Here is a 13,800-nt window from a genome sequence, read left to right as displayed (position 1 = left end):
GAAAACCATTCTAGGGCTGCCGGCGATGGGATTTGAACTCATTATCGCCCGAATGCAAGCTCACAGGTGCGCGACTGCAACCGCGTAGCCAACTCGCTCGGTTTTCGCAGTATACTTGTGCTTTTAGACATCATTGGCGCTCTATTTGAGGCATTTCAATTATTGGCACACAGACATCGTCTAAAAGCCTTTTATATTTCTTGCCCTGTTCATGGAAAATTGCGAGTAAGATATTACCCTCATTTTAATTTTCCTGATCCCTCTTATCCGGGGCCGGTGCATTGATACACGGTATTTAAAACAGGCTTTGGTAATTCCTTGCTGCAAGAACGGTCTGATAACCACTCTGTTAGGTCACTTTCCACTCCTGCAAGGTCTGTACGGAGGTGCCTTGCTCGTAGTAAGAAGTGAACAGTTTGACGTCCAAGTCTTGATTCCTGGCTGTTGTGATGTGAAGGCATGTTGTATCCTCGTCAGTTATCTCGTTATACTCTACATCGAGTAATATAAGCTATTTCGAATTAGCGAGCGAGTTGGCCGTGCGGTTAGAGGTATGCAGCTGTTAGCTTGCATCCGGGAGATAGTGGATTCGAGCCTCCCCACTGTCGTCAGCCCTGATGTTGGTCTTCCGCAGATTCACACCAGGCAAATGCTGGGACTGTACCTGTAAGGCTACAGCCGCTTCCTTCCCACTGCTAAGCCTTTCCTATCCCATTCACGCCATAAGAACTATCTGTGTCCGTGCGATATGAAGCAAAATATCTTATCCTTCTTACTCTTCGACCATATTCATCCATTCTTCATACGATATAGTTAAATCGCATTCAATTACGTTTTAAAAGTGCAATAATTGTTAACTGTCCAACGCTATCGAATCTCACGCACGATCTTTATTGTCTACCCTTGAAGGATTTGAACACGTAAGGTTTCATGTAGGTGACGTTAACTCTCCCTTTGAATGTGCCCCAATTACCGACTCTTTTTAGAAGTGTTGAAATCGTCGAGGTTCATTCACCAAAAATAAACACGTAGATGTTCTTTTCCTATTCAGAACACAAGATAATGTATGCTGTCTGTTCATATCTTTTCTGTTCATTACAAAATACATGTAGGTATATTTTAAATTTACGAACAAGGCAAGATAACAACAGTCAATCTTTGTTCTAAACGCAAATATAGGTTGTATGCAATGAAAATTGTCAGGCGTGCCGACATCTTTGCTTCTTCCCGCTTGGTAGAGTTTTATATGATGTAGTTGACAATAGAATTGTTAATATGATGTTGTGTAGGCCCACCTAACTTTTGGCGAACCTGTCCTCACACACGATCTTTTGTGATTGACTCCCCTTTGAAGAAGTTGTATAGGTGTGAGGCGGGTTCATCCACCATGCAGACGTTCTTTTCTGTTCAGAACACAAGAGACTGTTCAAAGCTTTTCTGTTCATTACAAAACACATGTATATTTGAAATTTGTGAACAAAGTAAGTTAAAAACCGACATGTATGTTCTAAACACAAAATATATACGTTGTATGCATTCAACATTGCCAGGCGTGCAGCCATCTTGCTCTTAGTAGAGGATGCATGCCGTCCGTTCCCCTGCACAGTGCGACGGGAAGGCCAGCGTCTCAACCGTCCGAGCCATTCAGCCTGACAGGGTAAGGTAGGTGGTAGATTGCGTGTGTTAGAAAAGCCCTCCAATTCTCTTCACAGTGAGCGGCATATAACGCTGTTGATGGTTGTCTGTCGGATGGGGACGTAAATCCTTGAGCAGACCTCTCAATGCTATTCGACAATAGAAGGGTTTTACTCTCTATTCCTACTATCATATATCATGTCATTCATTTCATCTTCCCTCATGTACTTGATGTTAGGAAGGGCATGCGGTTATAAAATCGATCATCACCTTATTATATTCCCTGATGAGGTTATCGTCAGGAAGGGCATGCGGTTATAAAATCGATCATCACCTTATTATATTCCCTGATGAGGTTATCGTCAGGAAGGGCATGCGGTTATAAAATCGATCATCACCTTATTATATTCCCTGATGAGGTTATCGTCAGGAAGGGCATGCGGTTATAAAATCGATCATCACCTTATTATATTCCCTGATGAGGTTATCGTCAGGAAGGGCATGCGGTTATAAAATCGATCATCACCTTATTATATTCCCTGATGAGGTTATCGTCAGGAAGGGCATGCGGTTATAAAATCGATCATCACCTTATTATATTCCCTGATGAGGTTATCGTCAGGAAGGGCATGCGGTTATAAAATCGATCATCACCTTATTATATTCCCTGATGAGGTTATCGTCAGGAAGGGCATGCGGTTATAAAAACGCCCCTCCAATATCGTCTGTGAGGTTAGGCTTGCTCTCGTACGCGGGCACTCGATCGATTCGGCTGCTCCAAAGTGGCCTGTGACGTCATGCGGTCAAAAACACTCAGTGAGATTAGCTGCGTGGTCTAAAAGTACCCCAGGCCACTCCAATGCCGCCTGTGAGGTTAGGCTTGCTCACATACGTAAGATCGGTATATGTAGGACTACTCAACATCAAAATGGCGTCTGTGAGTTTAGGGCCCTCCAAAATAGCGTCTGTGATGTTGGGCCCCTCCAAAATGGTGTCCGTGAGGTAGCCATGCTACTCAACTAGGTGTGAATGACCTCATGGCAAATGCTGTCTCAGTAGCCATTGTTTTCGAATCGGTTGTGGCCTAGTACAGCCGCATCCACTAGCCCACTACTGTACACTATAATCCCGACGAGCAGAAGAGGCTAGGACTCCAGTACAGTGTACTGACGTTTGGTGCGGACATACAGCAGGGGGAGACTACAACCCGCTGTACAGCAGTGATAGAGCAGTTGCCGCAACGACGCATCTGTTCAGTGTGTTCGTGACTGCGGTTCGTGGTTATTTTCGTGGAAAGTTCAAATGAACATTTCAGACACCTTGTATTGCAAGAGCAAAAGCTCTTCACGAACTCTGGTGTTTACGGTGAAAATGCGGTAATCGATCGGAAATGCCAGAAATGGTATTCTAGGTTTCGATGTGGAATTCGTTCCTTAAATGACAAACCTCGTACGAGGAGACCGATTTATATAGATGAAGAAAGATTCAAGGAGTTGGTTGAAAGTAACCCAAGGCTGACAGCGGGAGAGAAAGCTCCCCCCCCCCCCTTAATGTGAGGAAACAGCTGACGAGGCTTGGTGCTACATGAACTCAGTGGTCGGATTTTGTTACAGCATTTCCATTTGTGACTTCGTACTAAGGCGCATTGAACACGATCCGTGTGATGAGAACTGTAAGGAGAAAGGAATGAGTTGACCTCGACTCACAATTACTAACTCATTCCAGGGAAGTATTGCTTTGCATTTGGTGGAATTGGAAATACACTCTTAAGTATGAGACGTTTTCTCTCTTGGGCAATCTGAAATAAATCATTGATTTTTTTTTACAAACTGCTTTACGTGGAACCGACACAGACAGGTCTTATGGCGACGATAAAACTGGAAGGAGATATGACTGGCAAGGAAGCTGCTGTGTCGCTAATTAAGGCCTGGTGTGAATATGGGAAACCACCAAAAACCATCTTGAGGAGTGCCAACAGTGGGGTTCGAACCGACTACTTCCTGAATGCAAGCTGATAGCTATGTGACCCAAAGCGCACAGCGACACTCAAGAGAAACAAACGATGGAGTGATGTTCCATCATGACCATGCCCTATATCGCTCCATCAGATTATTCAGAGCACTGAGAAAGTACCATCCAACACTTCGCAACTTTTTGTGAGACGGTTTTACCCGGGAGGTTGACAACAATAATAAAATACAATTTGTGCGATGAACAAATGCAGATTTATAAGTGCATTAACATCTTCCCTGACTAAAGTAGTGAACCGATGATGGTGTTTTACAGGCGTCCCTGCACTGCGGCAACTTGTCCGTCCACGCCTTTATGTGGGCATGCATACACTCCAGGCGTTCTGAGTTGTGAGACTTCTGTCCCCGCCAGATAATGCTTCACATACTCAATTATCTGACTTCTATTTTCTAGAAATGTAGCCATCCATTCAACAACTCTTTTGTCTAGTCCGATATCCCTTATTTGCGTCAGTAATCTCCTATGGTCCACCCTATCAAAAGCCTTGGGTAGGTCAATAGCGAAACAGGCCATTTGACCTCCTGAGGGAATAGTGCAAGTTGAGCCTGAATGGAATAACCTTTCCTAAACTCGAACTGCCTTCTATCAAACCAGTTCGTCTAGTATAAACACAAAGAATGATTTCCCATAGCTTACAAACCACAAGCTGAACGAATGGCCAGTATTACACGCTTTATGTTTGTCATCCTTTCCCTTGTACACTCTCAATTTATCTGGTATCGCGCCTTCATTCAAACAGTATTTCAGATATGGTACTATATCCTGACCCATAGCCTTTAATACATCCCCAGAAATCGTACGAATCTGAGCTGCCTTTCTAGTTTTTAACTTTCGTACCTTTTTATAAATGTCTTTATCATCATAAGCCGGCCCCGAAGTGTAAGGGTAGCGTGCCTGCCTCTCGCCCGGAGGCCTCGGGTTCGATTCCCGGCCAGATCAGGGACTTTTCTCTCGACCTGAGGGCTGGTTCGTGGTCCACTCAGCCTAAGTGATTAGAATTGAGGAGCTATCTGACCGTGAGATGGCGGCCCCGGTCTGAAAGCCCAGAATAACGGCCGAGAGGATCCGTCGTGCTGACCATACGGCCCCTCGTAATCTGCAGGCCTTCGGGCTGAGCAGCGGTTGCTGGGCAGGTCAAAGCCCTTTCAAGGGCGTTAAGTATCGTGGGGGTTTTGTTATCATAGGTAATTTTCGCTAATTGGCCAGTATTTGTCGCCGCCTCTACCTAAATGGAGGAGGCAGAAGTATTCAGTCAGCAGTATGTTCATTAATGATCGTTGGAATGTCCGTCTTGGCACCGCACGCACTGACCATGGATTTCACCACAAAATGGCGACCATTGCGAAATGTGACCTTGAAAGTTGCTTGGACCCTCCTCTTTTCTAACTTACATTCTGATAGTTTATACAGTTTTGAACGAAGTGTGGTGTGTGGTAACAACAAGCAGCAGCCCGCAGCCTGCTACGTTAGGCGGAGAATGTTCGCGAGTAGAAAAGTTGTCGACCAACGCAAAGGGCTAGCCTTTGTCTCTCCAAGTAATTTGGTTCCTAGTCTTGTTTATGTTGGGCTGTCGCCGGGAGCTACCGTGTCCCAGTAAAGAGCGAGCAACTCGCTCGTGGTGCCACCTGCTAAGAAATACAACAAATTAGCAGACGAATGGATGAGATGCGCGTTGTTCTGATTGGCTGCTGAGTCTACAGCTGATGTTCCCGTGCTTCGTTACGGAATTCTACATTGTAAACAGAATTCTCAGTGTACACGTAGTGAGATTTTATTAAATTGCATATCTCTTACGCGTTACCCCAGAAACACGACGGGCAAGTCGCCGTACGTTGTTTATCATGTGATGACTGGGTTAGGGATTTCTTCATTATAATGGAACTCACTCACTCTCTACCTGCCTCTTCAGACGCTCAGAAACACAGTCTGTGGTATTCCTAAAGTCTCAAGGATCCACCAATGAACACAGAAGCAACATGACAGCAATATTAACGGAAGAAATTTTTTTTCAGTAGGTATCTGCGTAAGTACAATTATTTCAAGGGATAAAACATATAAATGATTACTATTAACATCTTATTATTGTCCGACTCATTGGGTGAATGGTGAGCGTTAAGGCCCTTCGTTCAGAGGGTCCAGGGTTCGATTCTCGGCCGGGCCGGAGATTTTAATCGCGCCTGATTAATTCTTGTGCACTGGGTGTTTGTGTTTGTCCCAAACCTTTCGTCTTCATATTCAGACAACAGACTACACCACCAAGCACCACAGAAACACGCGAAATTAGATCCTTCCATACAGGGCTGGTGTCAGGAAGGGCAACCAACCGTAAAACATGGCCAGGAACACATGTGCCACAGCTCGCACACGCGACCCCACAGATGTGAGAAAAGAGAAGGAAGAAGAAGATTAACGTATATATGTGGGATAATTGGCCTGCGTACAGCCATGTTGTAACAACTTGGAGAGTGTTAAGAATGTGCCCGCCTTTAACCACGGTGGAAAACATCCTCGCGATAGGAGCAGAGCGCTGGTTCGAGGTCTAGAATTAGGGAGCTATCTGACGGTGAGATAGCGGCCCCGGTCTCGAAAGCCAAGAATAACGGCCGAGAGGATTCGTCGTGCTGACCACGCGACACCTCGCAATCTGAAGGCCTTCGGGCTGAGCAGCGGTCGCTTGGTTCGCCAAGGCCCTTCAAGGGCTGTAGTGCCACGGAGTTTGGTTTGGTTTAAATTTTTTGTTATATTTAACCTACTGCATTATTCTCGCTTGTATTTGTTTTGGTACCTTCTTCCACAATCCTTTTCTTAATCATCGTTATCCGTTCGATTAGATTAGCAATTTGCCTTTTTCTACCACTACGAGCGCTAATGTGAGTCAATGCAGAGTTTCACTTAAGCACCACTACGAGCGCTAATGTGAGTCAATGCAGAGTTTCACTTAAGCACCACTCCGAGCGCTAATGTGAGTCAATGCAGAGTTTCACTTAAGCACCACTCCGAGCGCTAATGTCAGTCAATGCAGAGTTTCACTTAAGCACCACTCCGAGCGCTAATGTGAGTCAATGCAGAGTTTCACTTAAGCACTACTACGAGCGCTAATGTCAGTCAATGCAGAGTTTCACTTAAGCACCACTACGAGCGCTAATGTGAGTCAATGCAGAGTTTCACTTAAGCACCACTACGAGCGCTAATGTCAGTCAATGCAGAGTTTCACTTAAGCACCACTACGAGCGCTAATGTCAGTCAATGCAGAGTTTCACTTAAGCACCACTACGAGCGCTAATGTGAGTCAATGCAGAGTTTCACTTAAGCACCACTCCGAGCGCTAATGTCAGTCAATGCAGAGTTTCACTTAAGCACCACTCCGAGCGCTAATGTCAGTCAATGCAGAGTTTCACTTAAGCACCACTACGAGCGCTAATGTGAGTCAATGCAGAGTTTCACTTAAGCACCACTACGAGCGCTAATATGGCTCAATGCAGAGTTTCACTTAAGCACCACTACGAGCGCTAATCTAAGTCAATGCAGAGTTTCACTTAAGCACCACTACGAGCGCTAATGTGAGTCAATGCAGAGTTTCACTTAAGCACCACTACGACCGCTAATGTGAGTCAATGCAGAGTTTCACTTAAGCACCACTACGAGCGCTAATGTGAGTCAATGCAGAGTTTCACTTAAGCACCACTACGAGCGCTAATGTGAGTCAATGCAGAGTTTCACTTAAGCACTACTACGAGCGCTAATGTCAGTCAATGCAGAGTTTCACTTAAGCACCACTCCGAGCGCTAATGTGAGTCAATGCAGAGTTTCACTTAAGCACCACTACGAGCGCTAATATGGCTCAATGCAGAGTTTCACTTAAGCACCACTACGAGCGCTAATGTGGCTCAATGCAGAGTTTCACTTAAGCACCACTACGAGCGCTAATGTGAGTCAATGCAGAGTTTCACTTAAGCACCACTACGAGCGCTAATGTGAGTCAATGCAGAGTTTCACTTAAGCACCACTACGAGCGCTAATGTGAGTCAATGCAGAGTTTCACTTAAGCACTACTACGAGCGCTAATGTCAGTCAATGCAGAGTTTCACTTAAGCACCACTACGAGCGCTAATGTGAGTCAATGCAGAGTTTCACTTAAGCACCACTACGAGCGCTAATCTAAGTCAATGCAGAGTTTCACTTAAGCACCACTACGAGCGCTAATCTAAGTCAATGCAGAGTTTCACTTAAGCACCACTACGAGCGCTAATCTAAGTCAATGCAGAGTTTCACTTAAGCACCACTACGAGCGCTAATCTAAGTCAATGCAGAGTTTCACTTAAGCACCACTCCGAGCGCTAATGTCAGTCAATGCAGAGTTTCACTTAAGCACCACTACGAGCGCTAATGTGAGTCAATGCAGAGTTTCACTTAAGCACCACTACGAGCGCTAATGTCAGTCAATGCAGAGTTTCACTTAAGCACCACTACGAGCGCTAATGTGAGTCAATGCAGAGTTTCACTTAAGCACCACTACGAGCGCTAATGTGAGTCAATGCAGAGTTTCACTTAAGCACCACTACGAGCGCTAATGTGACTCAATGCAGACAAGGTCACGAATGTTACTTATGGAGCCGCCATATTGGGTCTTCAAGCGAGCGTAACTGAAGACAAGTATATTCGAATTTAGGAGATTTCAGAACCGTATATTGAAATGAACACAAAATAGCAACTATTTTTCGTATAAAATTTAATTGGGCATCTACTGTTCATGTATGTACAACTGTATAACACTTACATGACATGAATACATTCACAGGAAGATATTAACAGAGCCTGATTTCTTTTTGAAACAAGAATCAAGAGAAAATCTCGTATCCTACTCTTTTACTTCCTTACGACTTGGTCTTACAGTGGCGGCTCGTGGCGAAGAGCGTCACATTTAGGAACTTCTTTATTTCTTTATTTGCTTACCTTCCAGGGTTGGTTTTTCCCTCGGACCTACCTCTACCGCCCCAAGGGAAGTGTCCTGGAGTGTCGGGGATACAACTGGCGGTCTCACCTACTATGCTGAACAGGGATGGGAATTGATAGGCAAGGAAGAGGGAAGGAAGCGGCCGTGCCCTTAAGTTAGGTACCATCCCGGCATTTGTCTGGAGGAGAAGTGGGAAACCACGGAAAACCACTTCCAGGATGGCTGAGGTGGAAATCGAGCCCACTTCTACTCAGTTGACCTCCCGAGGCTGAGTGGACCCCGTTTCAGCCCTCGTACCACTTTTCAAATTTCGTGGCAGAGTCGGGAATCGAACCCGGGCCGCCGGGGTGGCAGCTAATCACACTAACCACTACACCACAGAGGCGGACAGGATTTAGGAATTACGTGTTGTTTTTGGTTGTTTTGTACTTGTACCTCGTACCTGTGACTGGCGGAGGGTCCAGCACGTGATCACGAAAAGCTAGTTCTTGCTTACTTAAATAGAGCACTGCATCAATTACCAACTGAAGGAAAAGCCTATTTAAATGTACATTTTCACTGAACTGTACAATTACAATATACAGTCTGGCATTTTCCTTCAGGACATCAGAGATCGTATTTCGGTTTGTTTCCAATGTCTTGAAATCTAGCTGCCGTATTTTATGTTCTGCAGAGTCTGAGTGCTTGCGTGAAGAACTTCTTTTGTTCAAAGGGGCTGAAAACCCTTCTTTATTCCAAACGTTATTTTTATTGATCAAAGGCAAGCAGGCCCAACAAAACAACTTCTGTAGAGCTGGAGAGGAACACAACCATGGAAATTCCTTAAACAACGATCGTTTGAAACTAAGATTGTAAGATTTACCGGAATGTTTCACTTCTTTTGTAGCACAAATTTGCAGTGATTCAGTAGGGCGATCAAAATGTAGAACTTCATTCTGATCTTCGTTTCTCCAACGTGAAAATGGTTTTTATAATAAAATACACATTATTTCATAAATAGGATACATATGTAAATAAAACAGCACAACACTACGAATGAAGCACGATGCGTAAGTACTCGTACTTCACACAGGATGACGCAGGGAAGACGAAACTTTCCGCTCTTCCAACAACTTCACCAGCACATTCCGCTATGTGGAAAGTACGCGGCTGACGTCACGGTTGTCATGGCGACCGCCAAGGCCAAGCGGCAGGAGGGAGCACTTGGGAGGTAGAGGCAGCTGCGGCATCTCTCGTCTTCACTCTGTCTCACGCGCCGTACTGTGGCCTACAGCCGGCGCTTTAGTGAGTTCCCCTGGTTCTCATCAAGTGCTCCAAACGCCGTACAATAAAACATTTTCTTTCCATAAAACCAACAAATGTCATAAGAAAAATACATTTAAGTAATTCATTATGGTAAAAATGAGTGGTGAAGTGGCACTTCACCTGAAAAGCCGCCCCTGGTTTCTTATCAATATCATCTGTCAAATACGCACTCTCATCGACAGAAACATAGAAATCTGTACAGTACCTCCGTCATGTTATGATTAGCGGTACATGAAATACTGAACTTAAAGCACTAACACACAGTTCTAGTACATTACCCTCAGCGTTTTCCTTATTAAGAAAGTAATTACCGATACTGCGTTTCTAAAAGGTTACCCCAGTATGCTGACAAACACTGAATGTCTTGAGTTCAATGCATTAAATTATGTATGGCAACTGGTGTTATCCATTCACGCGGTAATTGTTTTGGGTTCTAAGGCAAAAATACTCTGCACATGTACAACAAGAGTGATGTTCTTAGCTACTCTTAACTAGCTCATTGATAACCCATGCAGCTATTGCACCCGACAGGGCCATGATCCAAGGACCTCTGGTTAATGCTGGTCTTTGAAATTACAGAAGCAATGATCTTTGAGGGTATAAAACCAAAACTAATTAATATTCATATCATTAAGACAGTTAAAATGAGTCTTTTCTATTTATTCTACAGGATTTCATTACTTGCGATCTATTGCGCAATATCTTCCTTTGTGTAGCTGGAACCCGCGGCAGAAGCCAAGCCCACCTAGACTCGGGCAGGGTTGCAACTCGAGAGAAGACATCCTTTCCTCACGACGAGGAGAATGAGGGGAAGCAAACTATCTTTGATTCAGACTAGACAACTTGATTATCTACGATCTAAAAATTAATGAAGTTCGAATTCTGGAGTCGTCTCCCGATTTAAAAGAGATAAATGTCACTGGGACATCTGTTTATTCTCAAAGACACCTCCTTGACAAGGGAGTTCACCCTCGCGTGCAAGGGCAGGCCCGACAGACTTTAATTCATTACAGGAGATCCTACGAAGAATAATCGTTCGGATATGTCTCAATCGCATCAGGTGAATACTGGTCACCTGATAATCGTACTATTTGTCCTCTAATGGGCCGTGGATAGGCTATATGCAGATTTGGGGTGGGAGAAATGGTCTTCTTGTAAAAAGCACTGCCGCGTCCGAAGCAGGTCATTCGGGATTCTCACCTTACCGAGGGCGGAGCTATGTTCAGCTAAGCTCCCATTTATCCTTTGTTTAAGTGACTTTAAACTTAATTTTCAAGTGAAATAACGTACTGTACATAAATAGTGCATAGATTTTATAGACGTGACACCAGTGATTAAACTTTAAAAATCAGTGACCTGTCGCTAACACTCAGTACGATTCGTATTATTATTATTATTATTATTATTATTATTATTATTATTATTACTACGGCACTACTGTGGACGGTAGTAACAAAGGATTACTGCCAGCGGCTTCATCAACCAGGAACTATGGATTTCCAGCCTGAAGGAAGAATGGTGCCACCAGTAATTGCTTTGGTGGCAATGGATCAGCAGTAAACCAGCAATGGATCTCCCGAGCTGAACAAAGATGTCATCATGTGATGGAGATGAGTATTTTTCATATTATATGGCCTGATTAGAGGGGACGGGAATTATTTATCATAAGCTGACGCTACCATGTTAGGGATAACTTAATTTAAATGTTGAAGTGCCGAAAAGGGCACGTAGCTTTTATTTCTTATTTTACTTAATTAATAACAGGTCTGAGTGATTTAACTGTAAATAATTGTGACAATAATCTAATAGGTTTGCATGCGGTAGAAGATTTACTTAGTTTATTTTGGGAGACTTGTGTTCAATTAAGGCGTCAGGAGACTAATATTTTAGTAAATTCAGGGTAATTCAAGCTAGGCTGTAGTTGATCCTGTATCAATAAATGCATAACTGTTAAATAATATAAATATGCAACGTGAGACCCCAGAGTCACGAGAAATATACATGGAACTGATGCCTCAGGCCTCCTTTGAAATATTTAGCTGGAGGTATTACAATTTAAGCTGGATTATTTGATCAAGTTTATCACAATTTACTTAACTGAGTTAATTACCGTGTGAAAATTTAATTGGGTTAATCACCGTGTGAATATTTAATTAGAAGTTAATTACAGTGTGAGTATTTGATTGAGCTGATTAGCGTGTGAATATTTAATTCATTATTGTATTATCGTGTGACGATTTAATTAGAAATTAATTATGTGCTAATCACAAAGTTATTAGGTTTTAATTATGAATTAATTGCCGCTGGGTTATTTAATCACATCGTAATTGCGAGGAGGTTCGGTGTGATAACACAGTATGACCCAATTACCAGGTAAATCACGTAGGAAGGTAGCGTAATGATGAATCCAGCAATAATAATAATAATAATAATAATAAAGATTGTAATTACGGTAGTCATACAAATATTGGTATAAAAGCCGGTGTCGTGTTGAAAAAGAGGTGAGATGTTTGAAGTCATGATTAGACCATAAAAAATATGTGTTGAATCGAGATAAGTTATTGGAAGCTGATGCAATTTCCTTAATGAGGAATAGACCTCCGTTTATTGTGAATGTACCTCGGGATGAGGTGATTTTGTTAAAGAAAGTGCTTGTTATGCCTGTGAAAGCCAAGGCCATTGACCACCCGTGGTAGGGGGTGAGGCTCTTGATCTAGTAAACAGACTTTTTTGTGTGTGTGGGTGTCCGCTCGTATAAGAGGGGAGCCTTGAGCTAAGAAAACAAGGCCTGTAGGAATCGGCTAATAATTTGAAATATTCAGCACACCAGAATGAAGTATTCGCTAATAAATGACATGGTATTTGTTAGACTACTGTTGTTACTCATTTGAGTCTAATTTAGCTAGGGATTTCAGTGTCCTACTTTCATCCCAAGGGGTTTTCAGTCCAGTTCTATACGCCGCCATCGGTACTCCACAATGCTGACATGAAGAATGGGATGCCTCACGTGTTCATTGTATATAATATATGATTCTCTATGTTGTTTATGTAACATGTTGTGACTATATTAGCGTCGGCGATGGGTCTAATCCATCGGCGCGGCGAATTTGCATTCAACTGAGGGTCGGTTCAAATCCGGGTGTTTGATCCACATTTGTATAGTTTCTTTAATGGTATTTCGTTCGGAAATATTTGTGTGTTTTTAGTATAGGGATCGCTCAGACTTGTTGCATGAATGTTTATTTCATATAGCCTCAGTGTTTCCGTTCGTATCACGTCATGAACAGTACTCGGATCCATCACACACGACTACAAGTCGATAATAAACCACAACAATTGTTAATAATTAATGTAATTCATTTGTGAATATAGATGCGTCATTCCCATCGTCATCAAGGTCTAATAAACCGCTTTAATTTGAATGTGTTCTCATTGTAGTTAAGTATGCCCCGTTTCTCCTACCCTGCATGCCATTAAGGTAATGTTAGATAAGCGCCTATTGTATTATATTTTCAACCCGTTAACGCCCTGTAGATCTCATGCCGGAGCCTTTTCTAGGTAGGGGCGGGTACACTATATAATACAAAGTGGTGGTGGTGAGTTTTAAGAGGAAGTACAACTAGGCAACCATCTTCTATTAACACTAATCAGAAGAAAACAAATGGAAGGGGTCTAGCACTTCAAATAATGAAGGTATCGGCCAAAGAAAGATGAAGGCCACAAAGTGCGTCGAAATGGAAAACTTCCTAGGCCTCGAATGTGCTAATGCTGTCGTGGTCGGAAAAGAACAACTGTTGACCAAGGGAGGTCGGATGGGATAGAAAAGTGAGAGCCTGACACAAGTAAGTGAAAGCAATGTCAAGAGTCAGCTAAGG

Source organism: Anabrus simplex, chromosome 12 (assembly GCF_040414725.1).
Source record: "Anabrus simplex isolate iqAnaSimp1 chromosome 12, ASM4041472v1, whole genome shotgun sequence".
In the NCBI taxonomy this organism is placed as follows: Eukaryota; Metazoa; Arthropoda; class Insecta; order Orthoptera; family Tettigoniidae; genus Anabrus; species Anabrus simplex.
Note: the sequence above shows the minus strand (reverse complement) of the source record.